This window comes from Caretta caretta, chromosome 1 (assembly GCF_965140235.1).
Source record: "Caretta caretta isolate rCarCar2 chromosome 1, rCarCar1.hap1, whole genome shotgun sequence".
NCBI lineage: Eukaryota > Metazoa > Chordata > Testudines > Cheloniidae > Caretta > Caretta caretta.
The window spans coordinates 127,165,482-127,171,866 of record NC_134206.1 but is presented as its reverse complement, the minus strand read 5'-3'; positions in this window follow the sequence as shown (position 1 = coordinate 127,171,866).

Below are 6,385 nucleotides of genomic sequence, written 5' to 3'. Positions count from 1 at the left end.
CAGCTGCAAACTCCAGTGGTGAAATTCTGACCTCAGTAAAGTCAATGGCAAAACTTCCATTTACTTCAATGGGGGGTGAGGGGAAGATTTCATCCCAGGTCTCTGAGAATTTGGGCTTCAACTCCCGTCTTCCTCCACTGTCCTTATTATCCAGGACTAGAACAGGATAGGAGTGGGCACTGAAAGGGGGAGAGTTGTAGCCCATGTTGCTAGAGATTAAGAGTTTGTAGCTCCAGTACAGAGACAAGCTGTCCTCTTAACATTGGGAAAGGGAAGGAATTGATGGTTCTGAGCAGTTCCATCCGCTTTTCTTCCTAGTGATCAGTTAGGTTATGAAGGGCAAGAGGGAAACTCTTGCTTTATGTGGTTAACTGTAACGTTCCAAAAATGTCTGGGTTGTGGTGTGTGGATGTGTGAAGTTTGGAATGTGTAGGGATCTCAGGTTCTTTCCCCAGTTAGACTAAAATAACTGGCCATCAGAGCAAAATTTCAAATGTATTTTCTCTGCTAAAGTCAGTACATATTTTTCTTTAAAACTTACGAGGAAAATTCAGTTACTATGCCAAGTTTCGAGACTACATTCAATAATTAAAGTGTGAAACAAAACATTTTTAGTTCTGTTTCAGGTGCAAATCTCAACACAACCATAACTATGAAGTCACTACTTAGGCTCTCATAATAAGTGAAAGCTGAAAGAGACAATGTGTGAATTTTTGAGATATTTTCTTGTGCCTTAGTATGTATATATTTTGAGGGGGTAGAAGATGTGAATCTTCATATTACATGTTGGGTCTTATCCTAAAGCAGTGATTATTTCCCACAGTGGAGATAGCAACAAAGTTCAATTCAATTTACATTTAAGAAAACAGATCTACTTTATTTAATAAAAACCTCACAAAGGGGGGAAATTAGACATTAAAATCTGATGTCCTCACTGTGGGGGAAAGAATTAAATCTGAAATTTCATGAACTGACAGGTCATTAACCTTGAGAGAGAGCCCAGAGAGCTCTTTGAACATAGTGAAATGAGAGACACAAGAACTACAGTTCTTAACAATTTTTATAAAGCTACAGATTCCATAGTGTATTCCCCAGCCCACAGCATGATGTACAAGCAAGTGAGAATTCCAAAAGAATTTCAATATGATATTCTACTTTAAAAATTCTGGCTACATATCTCACCAAAAGCAGCAGATGTTTTTTCCCTCTGGGGTCAGAAAAGGTACAGTATGTACATGAACAGAGAAACTGAGAATGAGATTGACAGAGCAATACTTAGACTTCCTAATAAGTTCTGTGTAGACTGTTAAAATTGTGCTTGTTTTGTCTGTGTCTATATGGAAAATTTTCAACACTTTTCCCACCATTGGCCTTGGAGTGGGGTTACGGGGATGGAAACACAGGCACTCAATCTACACTAGCACTTCTACCGTTGCTATTGCCCGGGGAGCTGCACTGATGCTTGACAAATTGTGAAAAAGTACTATAGACAAAGGGGCAAGATTGGCATATCACCAGTGATTTGGCGTACCTAAGGAGCCCTATTTTTAAAATTTGGGTGCTCAACAATTTTTGAAAATCAGACACCCTTAAACCATCAAGATGGGAACTCAATCAGTAATTACTTGTGGGAAAAGAATAGATCAAGGCCTTTAATCTGGCTAGAATGATTTTTTAGGTTTTATAGTTTGCAGGTCCATGTTGCCCTTTCTGCCTATCCATTTCTTTGAGTGACAAGAATTAAACTGCATCCCAGGGCTCTGAATTCTGAACTCATGAAGTGTAGCTTGTTGTCATCACTGAGTATTTCCACTGAAATATTGAACATAGCTTTTAGGCTACTGTTTTCCAAGGATTTTAATGTAAATGTGTGAGTGTGGTACGTAGTTCTTTTAATTGTGTCCTCTGAGTTTTGCCTGTCTTATACATTTCTATCTTGTGTTTTTTGTCCTGCACTATGACTGGCCACCACAACATTGTTTAGGATCTCTCCCAACATTTTGTGGGGCCCAGATGACAGCATGCCTCAGTGGCCGTGGGGCTATGGTACATTTGTTTATAGGTGAAAACAAGTCCTCCTTCAGTGGATAGTATTAATGACTTGGGTACGGGATGTCAAAGTCTTTAGGCCACCCATTTCAAATAACTTTTGACATAGCTTTCAGCTGTATATCAACACTGATGACCATTTTAATCAGTTCTAGCTTCTGTGGTGAGACTGGCAGGCAACCCCAAACCAAGCCCATATCAGCTCTTATATTGCCCTAGGGATCAGGGTAGTCTCTAGGCCCCTTAATAAGATATGTGTTTATCACTAAGAACATATTTAAATCTTAGACATATGAATAGTCTTTGGCATCTGAGTCTCTTATCTAGCTCTTTTCCATTGTTTAGTGGTACCAGTGGCTTGTGGACTGTCACACCGTATAATTATCAAGAGGATGCAAATATATTGTGAAATTCTTGTATACTCATATGCTTACCAGATAGTCTCTTCCTTGCTCTATATGAACATATTTGGTCTCAGAATCTGTAAGCTGTCTAAAGCAATATGCTGTGGGCTTTCAATCACCCCCATGTAGCTGGAGTTGCACCCCACTGAGACCATAGCTACTGGTATCTGCAGAAACAGCTGTAGTCTTGGAAACACATACTGGGGATAAGGTCAATAAGTGCTTTAGCACTTCAAACACATGCTAATGTACTTTATCCCAGACCCACAAAGAGGCTGATTTAAGTAGTTTTAAAGAATCTGCATTCTGAGTACAGATTTTGCCTCCAGAAATGGTCACACCAAGAATCTGCTTTGATTCTGATATATTTTTAAGAAGGGGAAATCCTGCTGTTGCTTTGAATTCTTCTGGATCTGTCTTCACTCCTTCTTTATTGATTATATGCCCTACAAAAACTAGTTGGGTTTGGCAGTTTGAATTTGTCTGTGTAATTTTAGCTTCAACTGCCTGCAGAACTCCCACTTCTTTTTTCTTTCTTTTTTCTTTTTATTTTTTGTATTTTCCATACATAAAATAGGATAGACATTTTAAAGGGGTGTGTGTGTGTGTGTGTATGTGTGTGTGTGTGTGTCCGAGCATGCATGTGTTTTTGTATATATATGCCGTAAACTTCCACTCACTCCACTGTAAAAGACGGAGAGTGAGATGAGCTCTGTTCTCAGCTATGTGGGTTCTGCAGTGCAAATAGGATTAAAAATACAGCTACTAAAGGCAACAGATTAAATAGAATAGCATGAAACCTCCAAGAGGTGAAGTAATTAACGTTTATGTTAAACAGGAATTGTACTGCGCACAAAGTGTTCAGGAACACTTAGGACGGAAGAATCCAGTGCACCGCTACAGACTAGGGGCCGAATGGCTAGGCAGCAGTTCTGCGGAAAAGGACCTAGGGGTGACAGTGGATGAGAAGCTGGATATGAGTCAGCAGTGTGCCCTTGTTGCCAAGAAGGCCAATGGCATTTTGTGATGTATAAGTAGGGGTATAGCGAGCAGATCGAGGGACGTGATCGTTCCCCTCTATTCGACATTGGTGAGGCCTCATCTGGAGTACTGTGTCCAGTTTTGGGCCCCACACTACAAGAAGGATGTGGATAAATTGGAGAGAGTCCAGCGAAGGGCAACAAAAATGATTAGGGGTCTAGAACACATGTCTTATGAGGAGAGGCTGAGGGAGCTGGGATTGTTTAGTCTGCAGAAGAGAAGAATGAGGGGGGATTTGATAGCTGCTTTCAGCTACCTGAAAGGGGGTTCCAAAGAGGATGGCTCTAGATTGTTCTCAATGGTAGCAGATGACAGAACGAGGAGTAATGGTCTCAAGTTGCAGTGGGGGAGGTTTAGATTGGATATTAGGAAAAACTTTTTCACTAGGAGGGTGGTGAAACACTGGAATGCGTTACCTAGGGAGGTGGTAGAATCTCCTTCCTTAGAGGTTTTTAAGGTCAGGCTTGACAAAGCCCTGGCTGGGATGATTTAACTGGGAATTGGTCCTGCTTTGAGCAGGGGGTTGGACTAGATGACCTTCTGGGGTCCCTTCCAACCCTGATATTCTATGATTCTATGATTCTAACTGGCTGAGTCACCACATGATCACATTTATGTAACGCTGTCCCTACCTCTTTCATTCTCGTGTTTTCTCCCTTACTTTCTGTGTTATATCCAAATCCTCAATTCTAAACTCTTTGGGCCAGAATCATGTTAAGCTATATGCAATGGGTCTAGTACAACTTTGGATGGACTGCAAATAATAATACTGCGATAAACTGGCTAAGCAGCAACCCACCAGTCCCATCCCCTCCCCGCTAACCTATGATGACCCTCCAAGGTGGACATGTAGAGATCCCCCTGTCCTGCCTAATAAGGGGCAGGGGTAGAAACTGAATGAAAGATTCTGACGCAGGAAGTAACCTTTCTCTGCGAGGAAGAAATACAGCCAGCTTCCCTGCAGTGCTCCAGGCTTGGCATGTGGCTGCTGCAAGGGAAAGTGCTGAGAAGGCCAGAGAGCCACATGTAAAGCAGGCTGTGATGGGCAGACACTGTAACTGGGTTTACATCTGTGCAGAACTTGTGGGGAAGCAGTAGAGAATGGGGAGGCAGGGGTCTGCAGAAGGCTGAGCAGAGAGGAGTCTGAAAAGAACTCGAGGTGGGGGGGGTAGCTCAGGCTCTTAGCGGGATAAGAGCCTGAGGAAGGCTGTTGCAGATAAAATGCACTAGATACGGTGGACAGACATGGTAGACTAGTCTGAGAAATATTTGATGTGCTCTTGTAACCTGTGCTTCTGTTTAGATTTATGAGAAGTCTTAGTTAATCCTCAAATTGTCTTCTTATAAATGTAAAGGTTTTTTGTTTTGTTTTGTTTTTAGTCCAGGTAGCTTTACTACATTGTGATATCTTTATTTCAAACCAGAATAACTTAGAATACAGGCATCCACATCTGCATATTTTTCTTGTGTTATTATCCACAGGTGGGAGTTCCACTGTCAAAACAGACTGAGCCTGCTCATTGTTCCTGCAGTAGAATGGAATTCTAGCAGATACCTGTGTAACCAAAGCTTAGTGGTTACACTCTGGGTATTGGACCCACAAGAAGGGGCTAGTGTCCATGTAAAGGACTATTACGTGCAGCCAGGGAGTGTGGGAGGCACTGGAGCCTAGCTACTGGTGCAATTGAAGCAGCCGACTGTCAGAAGCTATTCAGGAACTCAACTCAGGTACTGCCAACCTCAAAAGTTCAAAACCCACGAGTCAGATTACCAAAATTTATGACTTTTTTTAAAAACAAAACTATATTATATTATGTTTTTGGTCAGCCTTTGGATTTTTGAACCAACCCCCTCCCCCACTCCCGCTCTCTTCCCTCTGCCCCCTCCCCCCGGTGTGTGTGACAATTAGTGTCACCAACGCTCCCAAATGCCATAGACTAAGGTGACTTTGAACTTGGCTGCGGGAGCTCTTGCTGTCTGCCTGATGGTGTGGAGCTTCCAGCTTCTCCCTCAACCCCAAAATTATAATTAAATCTCTGCTCCACCCTGACACACATCTGCCCCTCAGCACACCTCTGCCTCTCCTGGGGTTCTTTACCCTCCTCTCAAACCTAGGAGGCAGTTGCAGCAGGTCCTTTTCTCCTCTTTCCCAGGCTGGGAGGAAGATTATAGAACATGTTTACAGAAATCTCTGCTCATTTAGGTGGATTTTACTGAACACATCCACTCTCACATTATGCTCTGAAACCTGTCATTATGCTCCTAGCTAGTTTTTCCAAGAATGTTATCCTTAGCATCTATGTAAGCCCCTTCTGTTTTCTCCGTGGCTGAAACATTCCCTCATAAATTTTTCTGAATGTCCTATGCCATCAACTACAGGTCCCCCCCTCTGCCCCATTTGGATTTGTAAGGAAGTTCTGACTAACTTTAAAACAAAAGAGAAATAAGATTGCCAATGCAAGTGAAATAATTAGTGCTACATTATCAAGATAGGAAAGTTCTTGCAATTATCAGGTAGGAGCAGTTAGGTTTTTATGCCTTGACATGAACAGTATATATCATAAGAATGAACACAAGTGTACATAAATGAAATCCTGAGTAAAGGTCACTTAGGACTGAAACTTATTTCCTTTTCACTGTTAGGATTACAAAGCTTTTAATGTGATTAAGCATAGTATTTTTAAATGATGTGAAATATCTCCACAACTGACTCTTCTAACTTGGCTCTTTGTATATGTTATATATTTTAAATGGTTCCCGAGAACTCCATTGTGCAGCACTGGTATGGGCACTGATGACTCTGATTCTAAAGTGGAGAGGTGCCTAAATCAATAAGGGAAGATGACATGAATGATGAAAAGAAAAGGGGAAGTCTTAGGAGTCACTATGAG